Below are 13234 nucleotides of genomic sequence, written 5' to 3'. Positions count from 1 at the left end.
CTTTGTTGAACTTCTCACTGAGCTTATCTATTCTTCCCCTAAGCTCATTGAGCAACCTTATAACCCGTGTTTTTAACTCTTTACCTTTTCATTTAGTTTCGTTTCTGGATTGTTGTCCTGGTCTTTTCTTTGGAAGATACTTCTCTGTCTCCTCATTTTGGCATCTCTCTGTGTTTGTTTCCATGAATTAAGCAAAACAACAACCTCTCCCTGGCTTGAAGAAGTGGCCTTGTGGCCCTAGCTGGTTTGGCTCAGTGGGTAGTGTCAGCCTGTGGACTGAAGGGTCCCAGGTTCAATTCTGGCCAAGGGCACATGCCCAGGTTGTGGGCTCAGTTCCCAGTAGGGGGCATGCATCCCCAGTAGGGATCATGCAGGAGGCAACCGATCAATGATTCTCTCTCATCACTGATGTTTCTCTCTCTCTCTCTCTCTCTCTCTCTCTCTCTCTCCCTTCCTCTATGAAATCAATAAAAATATTTTTTTTAAAAAAGCAACACAAGTGGTCCTTGTGTAGGAGCTTCCCCTTTGTAGACTCTGGGTGCTAGATGTCTTTGCAGGCAGGTTGGAACTGAAGCTGCAGCGGACACAGGCGGAGGGAAGTCCCAGGGGCAAGCCACACCAGGCCTGAAACCTACACTGGAGCAGTTGCAAGCTCCAGGGATTCCCCTGGGTAAGTCTGCCTGCAGCCCCAGGGACAAGCCACACCTGGGAAGGAGCTATAGCTAGGGTGGGATGGAGCCAAGGGGAATCCTAGGGACAAGTCACACCTGTGCTGCATTACCAGGCTGGCTGGAAGCTGGAGCTGGTGCAGGCCACAGGGAGACTCATGGACAAACCAGACCGGCCAGAGTTGTTAATGGAACAGGTGAGGGCCTCAGGGAGTCCAGGGGTCAAGCAGTGGACATGTTGTGAGCCTGGGTGAGAGGAGGAACTGAGATGGCCTTAGCCTGCGGCTAAAATGCCTGGATTGAGCTCCTGCCCTTGTGATCAAGGATGCGGGAGTTGCCTCCCAGCTGGGAGAGAGTTTCCACAGCTCTCCTCCTCCTTGACAGATATCCCAGGATTAGTAAATGGATTTCCTGCCCATATAGACTAGGCATCCTTTAAACCACTGTTTTTCACTGTACCCCAGGGTGGACAAGTCTGTCTAGGCCCTTCAGTGATCCCTCCAGGCTGCAAGGCTGAACATTGGGTTGGAGGGCCCTCAGTGTCTTTCTCTGGCTCTCTTACCGTTTCTGTTCTCTCTCTCTCTCTCTCTCTCTCTCTCTCTCTCTCTCTCGTTTGTTGCACTGAAGCTGTTCAGTCAACCCTCAGTTCTTCAAGGGGACTTGCTCTGTCTATAGCTGTAAATTCAATGTGTTCATGGGGGGAGGTGCTCAGGGTCTTCCTAGGCCCTTGGACTGGAAGCCCCGGACGTGGTCAAATTCTTGATGGATTTGAAAGTACAGCCAGTAGAATTGCTTGACAGTTTGAATGTGGAAGGTGAATAAAAGAAAACCCCCCAGAGTAACTGGGAGGTGGAGTTTTCATTAACTGAAATGAAGAAAGATTGTGAGAAGAGTAGATTTGATGAAGGAGAGATGGAAAAAGAAAATCAGGAACAGGTTTTTGGCCATGTTGAGTTTGATTTGCTGAGTGGACATCCAAGTAAAGGTAACCACTAGGTAATTGGATATGTATGAGACTGGAAATCTAGGCAATATCAGTTTGGAAATCAGCATATTGATGCTTTTTAAAGCTGGTAAATTCTACTTTTTTGTAAGTCAGTCTGAATTGGGTTTCTATTGTTTACAACCAAAAAATGGAGTCCTTGTTGTTATGCCCAGATTTCAGGATCCCCAAGAAACCACATCAGGGAGCCAGCCATGTCTGATGCAAAAGCATAAGAGTCTTTATTCGAGCTAGCTCGGCTCCCCCACCTTGCTGACACAGCAGCAGGAAGCAGAGAGAGAGATAACTCTGTGTGGAGATGGGTTTTATAGTGGGGGTTGGAGTAAGGGGAGGAGAAAGGATTGTGCTCTGCCGATTGGCCAGGAGCAAGTTGGTGTCTTGTTCCTGGGTGTGGCTAGCAGAGGCTTAGACTTACGGGAAGAAGCTCCTTGCCAAGCACGTGGCCAAGGTAAGATGGAGCACTTACCCTGGGGCAAGATGGAGGGCGTAACCCTTACCCTGGGGCAAGATGGAGGGCCTAGCCCTTACCCTGGGGCAAGGTGGAGGGCCTAGCCCTCGCCCTTTCACTTGTCTTTCTAGACGAGCAGTTCTCAACCTGTGAATCTCGACCCCTTTGGGGGTCAAACGACCCTTTCACAGGGGTCGCCTAAGACCATCAGAAAACACATATATAATTACATATTGTTTTTGTGATTAATCACTATGCTTTAATTATGTTCAATTTGTAACAATGAAAATACATCCTGCATATCAGATATTTACATTATGATTCATAACAGTAGCAAAATTACAGTTATGAAGTAGCAACGAAAATAATTTTATGGTTGGGGGTCACCACACTGTATTAAAGGGTCGAGGCATTAGGAAGGTTGAGAACCACTGTTCTAGACCATTTGAAACTCTCTCCCAAGAAGCTCAGCCTCTACCAATTAGTTGGACAAACCAGCCAACTCACATCTTAACTCCTTTTCCTATCACTCCACACACTTTCCCAGCTACTGTAGCAGCCTCTTCTAGGGCAAAGGAGTTATAACACAACTGAGTACTTCTACTAGGCAAAAAAATGTAAACTCATAAGGGGAATTAATTCATTGTTCATTTATTTTTTTATTTTTTAAATATATTTTATTGATTTTTTACAGAGAGGAAGGGAGAGGGATAGAAAGTTAGAAACATCGATGAGCGAGAAACATCGATCAGCTGCCTCCTGCACACCCCCTACTGGGGATGTGCCCGCAACCAAGGTACATGCCCTTGACCGGAATTGAACCTGGGACCCTTGAGTCCGAAGGCCGACGCTCTATCCACTGAGCCAAACCAGTCAGGGCCATCGTTCATTTATTATGGATGCTCAAGGAACATCTAGCAGAAAGGAGCGCTTTGGTAAGACAGTAAACGGCAGTGTATTCACCGTTGTGTGTGGTCTCTCAGTCCCAAATCTTTTGTTTTTCATTTTGTTTGACCACCAGATTTACATACTCTATTGTCTTCTGGAGTCTGCTAGATTACTTTTCATTGTTAACTCTCTGCTCACGTAACTTCAAAGCTTTCTTACTTTATATAGGATAACACCAAAACTTGACCTGGTATTCAATGGTCTGTATCAGTGGTTCTCAACCTTCCTAATGCCGCGACCCTTTAATACAGTTCCTCATGTGGTGGTGACCCCCAACCATAAAATTATTTTCGTTGCTACTTCATAACTGTAATTTTGCTACTGTTATGAATTGTAATGTAAATATCTGATATGCAGGATGTATTTTCATTGTTACAAATTGAACATAAGTAAAGCATAGTGATTAATCACAAAAACAATATGTAATTATATATGTGTTTTCCGATGGTCTTAGTGAAGTACTGTAGCAATCATCTCAGATAGAAACTGTAGTTTAACTCTAACCCTGCTGTTTGGTTTCTGTACTTATTTGCTTGCTAAAATAATAGAAAAGTTATTCTGATTTTCTGAATTATATAAATCATCCCATTCAATTAAATACCCTATTGATTGTAATGTGAATATCCCATTGGTTGTGGTCATACTGGTCTTAGAAAGCACATTCTTCTGTACCTGGGAAGGACAGCACAATTATCCCAAGGTCAGAGGGCTCCAGATAACATGTCCTTGTTGACTTAGTGGTCCCAAGACCCAAGGGCTCTAGGTAATGTGTTCCTGTCAATTCAGTGACCTGGAGACCCAAAACTATAATTTAGATAACATGCTTAAGTAAAACTGCTTCAGCTTCTGTAAACTGCTTTTTTTGCAAACCAGGTTCCTCATTCCAAACCTTGGGATGTAATCAATACCTTTGTGATCTTTGCCGATATAAATCTGGTGTTGGGGCTAGGGCGGGCACTATGAGATCTGGGAGAGCGAAATGCCCCCTCATAGTCCCGGATTTGCAATAAATGTGACTCTTTAATTTGACTCCTTGAGGCGTCCTTGTATGATTCTCGGGGTACATTACAACATTAGGAGACCCCTGTGAAAGGGTCGTTCAACCCCCAAAGGGGTCGTGACCTACAGGTTGAGAACCGCTGATCTATAGCATCTCTAAACTTCAAGTGCCTATTTAGTCTACTTTTCCTTTTACCTGGCTCAAATATTTCATGAACATTTTGCTTCAGTTGAAAAAGTCGATCTCCAAACATTAATTGTACATTCTTATACTTTCAGCTTTGCTCCTAGGGGAAGACAGAATGAATAATGGCTCTCCAAAGAGCCCTGGTACTAATCTCCAGAACCTGTGAAGATGCTATCTTACATGGCAAAAGGAACTTTGCAGATGTGATAGGAAGATCATCCTGGGTCAACCAATGGGTTCAATATAATCACAAGGGTTCTTTTAGGAGGGAGGCGGAAGGGTCAGAATGAGAGAAGGAGACATGACTACAGATGTAGAGGTCAGAATAATGCAGGACCAAAAGCCAAGGAATGCAGCATCCTCTAGAAACTGGAAAAGGCAAGGAAATAAATTCTCCCCTAGAGCTTCTAGAAGGAACACAGCCCTGCTGACACTTTAATTTTAGCCTTACAAGACCTATTTTCAGGCCTCTAACCTATAGAACTATAAAATAATAAGTCTGTGTTGTTTTAAACCACCAAGTTTGTGGTACTTTATTAGAGGAGCAATAGGAAATGAATACGCTTCTGCTGTGTCCCTGATCTGGATTTCTGTTTTCTTTAACACAGCCTATTCAAATCCCATCCAGGCTCCGTATAATCTAGGTTGTTGGGTGTTTTTTTTAAATATATATTTTTATTGATTTCAGAGAGGAAAGGAGAGGGAGAGAGAGATAGAAACATCAATAATGAGAGTGAACCATTGATCAGCTGCCTCCTGCACACCCCCGACTGGGGATCAAGCCCGCAACCTGGCACGTGTCCTTCGCCAGAATCGAACCTGGGACCCTTCAGTCTACAGGCTGACACTCTATCCACTGAGCCAAACCAGGTAGGGTACTATAATCTAGTTTTTAACAAAATGGAACAAACACTTATTGGATGCCTATCATGTGCAAAGCATCTGTCTAGATTATAGTAGATAAGGAATCCTATATAATAAAAGCATAGTATGCAACCGGGAGTTTGTCCAGGAGTTCGACCAGGGGGAAGGGCCAGCTGGGGGAAGGGAGGGAGTACTGGCCAGCAGCTGGCAGCCATTAGTGACCCTACCAGTGCACAAATTTTGTGCACTGAGTCTCTAATGCAAGATATAAAGATGAATAAGAGATCCCCTATTTTAAAAGAGCTTACAGTATGGAGCCAGGGGTAAGGTAGAAAAATGAAGGAGGAGTATGGACCAAGTTTGAAGGCACTAGATTGGAATATATATATATCCCTAATATGCAAATAGACCGAATGGAACAACCAAACAACTAAACAACCAGTTGATATGACATGCGCTGACCACCAGGGGGCATGCATGGAATATGGCGGGTGTCAGCAGCAGGCGGCAGAGTGCGAAACATGGCGGGCATCTGCTGTGGTGGGATGATGGAGCAGGTGAGCGGAGGCACCAGACCAAGGCGGGCGCCAGTTGCTATCATCAGGGTGAGTCTCTGGTGCTTACTGAAAATTCTTTGCTCCCATATGCTGTGGTCCTGCCCAGCGCTTGCACCTGCTGCCTGCGCCAGCCCCACTCGCACCTGCTGCTGGCGCCAGAGCCATGGCTCACACCCGCTGCCTGTGCCTAGCGCCGGCCCTGTTCGCTCAGCACCATCAGCAGGTGTGAGTGGTGGCTGCCCCTGAGGGCTTCTCCACCTCCCTCTGCTCCTGAGAGGCAATCAGGGCAGGAGCTGCTGCTTGCACCCGCTGCTGGTGCCAGCCCCACTCACACCCACTGCTGGCACCAGCCCCAATTACTCTGTGCCCTCAGCGGGTGCGAGGGTGCCCAGCGCCACCAGTGCATGGGACTGGCTGTGGCGGCAGCAGGGCTGCTGGCAGACAGCAGACCAGGGCCGCAGAGGGAGGGGCCAGGCAGAGGCGCGGAGGATGGGCCGAGACCCGCCCCTGTGCCCACCACAGCCTCGTGGCCCACAGTTCCTTTCAAGGTGCATGAATATGTGCACTGGGCCCCTAGTTGTGTTATATTTGTGGGTACCAGCTTTTAAAACCCATCCTGGAGTTCTCCCAGATTTAAATGATTATGATCTTATTTTTTTTATTTTTCATTTAGAACTTGATTCAACAACATTTACTGAGTCTATTACATGCAAGACACTGTGCCAGGTACCATGAAGAATTCCCAGATACATAACTCGTGGTTTCTCTGCTGCCTTTTATTGTTTAATTTTTTTGTGTATGTCTTGTCTGGACTGTGGGATTTTTGTTTGTTTGTTTAATACATATGTACCCAGTACCTCCTTTGTTTCAGGTACAAAGGAAGATTCAACGATGAATAGGTATCTTATTTTTCAGGTGCTCACAATTTAGTAGGAAAGACTCTCAAAATAATGTTTACAAAACAGTGTGATAAGTGTTGTAACAGAGGGGTGTACAAAGTGCTGCTGAGAGAACTGAGGATGGAGCTATAAACGAAGCTTCAGGAGGTTAGACAACACCTGAGCCAAGGCTGAAAGATGAATAGATGTGCCAGAGAAACAAGTGAGACAGTGAGATGAGAAGGTGATAGAAGGAGGGGTGGTCAGGAAGGGGGAAAGACATTTTGGGTAGGAGGAACAGCACAGGCCAAAATGGAGAATTGTGAAAGAGCATGGAATGCCTGAGCAACAGTAAGAATTTCAGTAAGGCTAAAGCATAGAGTGGTAGTGAAAGGGCCACTCGAACAATGCTAGAAAGGCAGGTCAAATCAAGTTCAAGAGGAGTCTGGTGCCAGAGTCCATTCATTGTCTTCACTAGCTGAGTTTAGACAGAGACCCCCAAAAGCTAGTAACCTTTGAAGTCCTAGCAAAGGTCAGAACTGTGCACCACCCAGTTAATCTAGGAACCACCCAGTTAATTTAGGTAATAATAGTTGAAGCATCATTCCCCACCTTATTTCACTTAATTCCTTAGATACTTATGTAGATCCTTGTTGATTATTGTTGATCAGATACTCTGCCTATTCCTGGAAATCATCTATTGATGAGCTAATCAGATACTTTGTCTATTCCTGGAAATTGTCTGCTGATCTGCGTGTCATTGAAACCCCCTTAACCTAAGGGCTACTCCAGATCAATAAAAGATTGGAGCAGCCTGAGCATGGGTGGAAGTCCTTCGGGACTTGCCCGCCTGGTCCCCCAATATTGCAAAATTATCTCGTGTCATTTTTCTCTCATTTGTTGTGCGGCTCCTCTTTCAGATACCGAACCCTACTCCACGCAGAACGTGGAGGGAGTGTTACCTCAACAGTCTGGTGCTCAGCTGAGAAATTTGCCTTTTATACAGTAAACTAGAGGCCCGGTGCATGAAATTCGTGCGGGGGGGGGGGGGGGGGATGTCCCTCAGCCCAGCCTGCACTCTCTCTAATCTGGGACCCCTCGGGGGATGTCCGACTGCCGATTCAGGCCTGATCCCGTCGGGCCTAAACCAGCAATTGGACATCCCTCTCACAATCTGGGACCGCTGGCTCCTAACCACTCGCCTGCCTGCCTGCCTGATTGCCCCTAACTGCTTCTGCCTGCCAGCCTGATTGCCCCCTAATTGCTCCCCTACCAACCTAATTGATGCCTAACTGCTCCCCTGCAGGCCTCATCACCCCCAATTGCCCTCCCCTGCCAGCCTGATTGCCCACAACTGCCCTCCCCTGCCACGACCTGCCTCCTCCACTGGGATCTGCCTCCTCCACATGAGGTGGCAGAGATGCCAGGAACAGCCTGCTCCACGCAGCACAGAGCCGCGGGACCCCCAGGCCTCACCGTGCAGAGCGGCCGCAGGGCCCCGCCTCTGTTGTGCGTGCAGCCATCTTGTGACGGCCATCTTGTGGTGACGTGAGGGCATGATGACCACCTAGGCTATTATTAGTATAGATAGTTCTGTGTCCTACACAGTTTTTAACTAAACTCTTTGGAAAGATTCCTTTAGCACCACTTGAGAATACAGAGAGGTCTGCAGAGATGATATGGAGAAGATAAGGGCCTGAACCAAATCAGGCATGGAGGATAAAAAGAAGTAATGTTTGGGAAGAATGCCCCTGACCAGTGTTTCTCAGTGGTTAGAGCATCAGCCCATGCACCAAAGGGTTACGGGTTTGATTCCTGGTCAAGGGCACATACCTGGGTTGCAACCAATCAATGTGTCTTGCTCACATCAATGTCTCTCTCCCTTTCTCTCTCTCCCTCCCTCAGTCCCACTTTTCCTAAAAAGTAATGGGAAAAATTTCCTCTGGTGAGGATTAGCAAAAAAAAAAAAAAAAAAAAAAAAAAAGACAGAAAAGGTTGGGGAATGATTACATTAGTCTGCTAGAGCTGCCATAATAAAATACCACAGACTGGGTGTCTTAAACAACAGAAATGTATTTTCTCACCATCCTGGAGGCTAAAAGTCCAAGGTGAAGGTGCCATCAGGATTGGTTGCTGGTGAGACCTGTTTTTGTGTCCTCACGTGTCCTTTCCTTTTTGCACAGCCTGAGAAAGAGGGCTCTAGTGTCTCTTCCTCTTTAAAAAAATTTTTTTACTGACTTCAGAGAGGAAGAGAGAGGAAGAGAGAGATAGAAACATCAATGATGAGAGAGAATCACCAAGCTGCTGCCTTTTGCACAACCCCCAGCGGACAAGTGCCATAACCAGGAATCACACTGTGACCTTCTGGTTCATAGGTCTGCACTCAACCACTGAGCCACATCCATTGGGCTCTTCCTCTTCTTACAAGACCATCAGTCCTATCAGATTATGGCTCCACATTATGACTTCCTTCGTCCTTAGTTACTTTCTTCAAGGCCCTATCACCAAATACAGTCACAATGAGTGTTAGGGCTTCAACACATGAATCTTGGAAGGACACAATTCAGTCTATAACAGAAATATATACCTTAGATAGAATCAACAAGACCTATTAGATAATAGTGACTAATATTTTTGTAGTACTTTATAATTTACAACTTTTTTTTTAACATCTATTATCTGATTTGACCTTTACACTGTAGGAGGGAGGTATTATCTTTATCCTCATTATATAAATGAGTAAACAGACTAGAAGTTAAATAATATGTCCAAGTCTATATGCTAGTAAGTGCTAACCCTGACACTAAACCTGACCTAGGCCTCGTAATCCCATGCCCTTCTGACTCTCTTATGATAGGTGAGGGCATGAAGACTGAAAAGTTGAGGCCAACTTGAGGATGTCTTACCTTTAGTCTCTAGGGAAGCCCAGAGTCTCTCTTAGGTCAACTGCTGCCACCTCCTTATTCAAAACACTTTTAAACTTCTGCCTCACTTTCCCCCTGGAAGCTCCTACTTTATCCTTAGCCCCCGCCCCCCCTCCTCTAATGTCTTTAGAAACACACACCTGCTCCTTCCTTCACTTTCCTGAGAAGGTGTGGGGGAGAAATGGGAACACAGATATTTAAAAGTTTTGCTTAACAGATTATAGGTAGAATGATCTTCCCCTTCCTCATTGCTGACTAATTCCTACCCATCCACTGAAAAAACAAACAAACAAAAAACAAAACAGCTCACAAGTCACCTCTTTCATGATTTCTCCAAATTTGATTGAGATCTTGTCGGTGAGCACACAGAGTCCCAACATACCATGATATCATCAGATTATGTAAGCGCCTTCAGGGCAAGTTGCTATTCCAAGTATCTAACAATAGGATCCACTTCATGTCTGTTATATGCTCATTAAACAAATAAATTATTTCATACATTGTCACATCCTTCCCACATGGTGAGAGACCTTTTATTCTTTATCATTCTTCCCAGATACAATCTCCTATCACTCAGGGCTCAATGCAGGAAACAAAAACCCCTCCAAGAAGTTTAAAGATACAAGGACATAGAGGCTTACAAAGTAAATTGGAAAGTCTGGAGGGGCCCTCTGGGCTGAAATTCCAGAAATGACCTCCAGAACGTGTGAGGAGTGCTCTGCCAGGGAAGCTGCTACCTCTGCCACAGTCAGGAGGGTGGGGCAGCTGGAAGTCTCCACTGATGACTGGGCTTAAGAGCAAGTAGCTACAACTCTGATCCAGGGATCTTGAAACTATGATCAGGATATTGCCGTGGCTACACTCTGATGCAACCACCTCTCAATATTTGCAAAGCTAGAGACATCATTGGATCACTGCTGTAAACATATGTCACATCTCCGTGACCTTGCTTGCCAGGAGGAATAGCTAAAGTAGTGTATAATGGTTTTTGTCTCACTTCTGCCTTCTAAATCTCATCCAAATACATCTGACTGGCTGCAAGGTATTCTGAGAAATATAATCCTTAGCTTTCCAGCCTCTGCAGTACAGGAAAGCACACTAGAAGGAGGTGAGAATATGTGCTGAATGCTAATTAACCATGTCTGCCACTCTGCATGTCTGAAATCTACCCAATGTCTTATCATCTGCAACTGGGTCTCTTCCTCCTTCCCCACCCTCTTGCTCAGTGCCCTGGTGGCTAGTTTAGTCTTCGGTCTTGTTCCCATTAGTCTAATTCTTCAGACTACAGTTTGCCCTTTTCTGTTACCTGGGTGAGGCAAATATCTTACCTATGATTCCACAGTTCTTTAAAAAAAACAAACTGATGTGTGGGACTTCATCAGAATTAAAAACTAATGCTCTTTGAAAGGCAATGTTAAGAGAACTAGAAACAAGACCAACTAGAAGAAAATATTGTAAATCATATCTGACAAAGGACTTGTATCTAGACATGTAATAACTTTCAAAATCAATAATAAGAAAACAAGCAACCCAAAAACAAATGGGTAAAATAATTGAACAGAGTGTTCACCAATGAAGATAAAAGTATGATAATAAACACATGAAAAGATATTCAATGTCATTTAGTTATTTTTTTTACTCCAATTGTTAGTATCCTAATGTGCTCAAGTGGTGAACCCTTAACCTTTGTCACATTATCAGCTAGAATCAGGAGAGGAAACTGAGTAAAAGTATCTATATATATAAAAGCCTAAGCGACAGGCCAACTGGCCAACCAGCCGACTGGCCGACCAGCAGACCAGCCGGTAGCTATGATGCCCAATGACCACCAGGAGGCAGACACTCAATGCACAGGCATGAAAACATGGAACAGACTGATGAATCTCAGAGGAAAGAGGGGCGGGGGAGGGCAGGAAGAGATTAACCAAAGATCTTATATGCATACTAGTAGCCTGGTGCACGAAATTTGTGCACTGGGGTAGGGGGGGAGAAGGGGCCCCTCAGTCTGGCCTTCACCCTCTCCAATCTGAGACTCCTCAGGGAATGTCCAACTACCTGTTTGTGCCCACACTTTTAACAGATAACAGCTCCATTGTTGTTCCTTCCTTATGCTTAAAACCATTGGAATTAGTAGGTATTCAAAGTGTGTATACATTTTGGGGGGACATCCTGTATATCTCTAGTCAGTGGTGAAAGAAACCAACAGCAGATTTGGAACCCCCAGACAGGGAACCTTGCTCATTCCCCACATGTCTCCCCACTTCACTTTCCACTTTCGTGGGCAGGAGGAGAATCAATGTTTTCTCTCATTAATTCGGAAAAGCACGTCCTGTCACCCGTTGCCCAGCAGGAGTGTGCTAGGCCCCAAGCAAGCAAAGCTCAGTCAGGGCAGCCTTCACTCATGGGTGCTGGCACCCAAAGTGCACATTCCTCCTCTACAGTCGCCCCGACTATCCCACTCTTTCACTGAGAGGACGGAATTCCTCTCTGCCTCTGGGCTCTTGATCTTGAATGCTGACCAAAGGCACCCCAGAGAGGGCCCCCCGCGCCCACCAGGTGTGTCTGTCTGCACCTGCTCCTGCCTCAGCACCTGCATTAACTCCCCAGAGGTGATCTCGTAGCTGCACTGGCCTCCGTGGGAACAGGGCATCACCACTCCACCCTCTCACTGTCATCTCACAGGCGCCCACTCTCAGCACCCAGAACACCCAGACACTCTCCAAAGGACGTGAGCGCATCAGAGGGGATGTGTGCACATCCTGTGGGGGTGTTAGGCATGCCGGGTTGATGGAAGTGCGGTGGAAAGGCGGGGGGAACTTGTGCACGCCTTGGTTTGCAACTGTTGCAGGCATGGGAGGGTGACAGTGTGCTGGGGGATGTTTGCACGCCATGGGGGTATGTGCACACCGGAGGCCTCTGGCTTTGCAGATCCGCAAACCCCCGTGGTGCGGCCAGGAGGACATCAGTCTGGCCCGCCACGGTGGCTGTCCCTGCGATCCTGCACCTTCTGGGCCAGGAGGCGGATCTTGCGCAGTCACTCCTGGGCGCTGATGGCTGCCTCCCCGCCGTGAAGGGTCACGGATCCAAGTCCCGGGACCGTGCACAGCCTCAAGTGCTGCCCCCCGCCTGGCAGGGTCACAGATCCGTGTCTTGGTCCCATGGACAGCCTCAAGCACTGACCCCCACCCGGCAGGGTCACAGATTCGGGTCCCAGACTGCAGACAGCCTCCCGTGCTGCCCCCCTGCCCACCAGGTCACAGATCCAGGTCCCGGGACCGCAGACAGCCTCAAGCACTGCCGTCCCACTCGCGATTACATGGATCCAGGTCCCAGACCGCGGACAGCCTCAAGTGCTGCCCCCTGCCTGGCAGGGTCACAAATCTGGGTCCCAGGACTGCGGACAGCCTCAAGCACTGCCCTCCGCCTGGCCTGGCAGGGTCACAGATCTGGGTCCCGGGACAGCGGACAGCCTCAAGCACTGCTGCCCCGCCCGGCAGGGTCGCAGATCAGAGTCCTGGACTGCGGACAGCCTCCTGCGGTGCCGCCCGTCTGGCAGGGTCACAGATCTGGGTCCTGGGACCGCGGACAGCCTCAAGCACTGCCCCCCGCCCGGCAGGGTCACAGATCCGGGTCCCAGACCACAGACAGCCTTGCCTGCTGCCACCTGCCTTCAGTATGCAAATTAGCCGCCATCTTGTTGCTTCAGGGTGGGGGTCCCCACTGGGGTGCCTGGCCAGTCTGGGTGAGGGGCTGAGAGC

This window comes from Myotis yumanensis, unplaced genomic scaffold (assembly GCF_028538775.1).
Source record: "Myotis yumanensis isolate MYYU_CA2020_CCGP unplaced genomic scaffold, mMyoYum1.0.hap1 SCAF_3, whole genome shotgun sequence".
NCBI lineage: Eukaryota > Metazoa > Chordata > Mammalia > Chiroptera > Vespertilionidae > Myotis > Myotis yumanensis.
The sequence above is the reverse complement of the archived record's forward strand: the minus strand, read 5'-3'. Positions refer to the sequence as shown.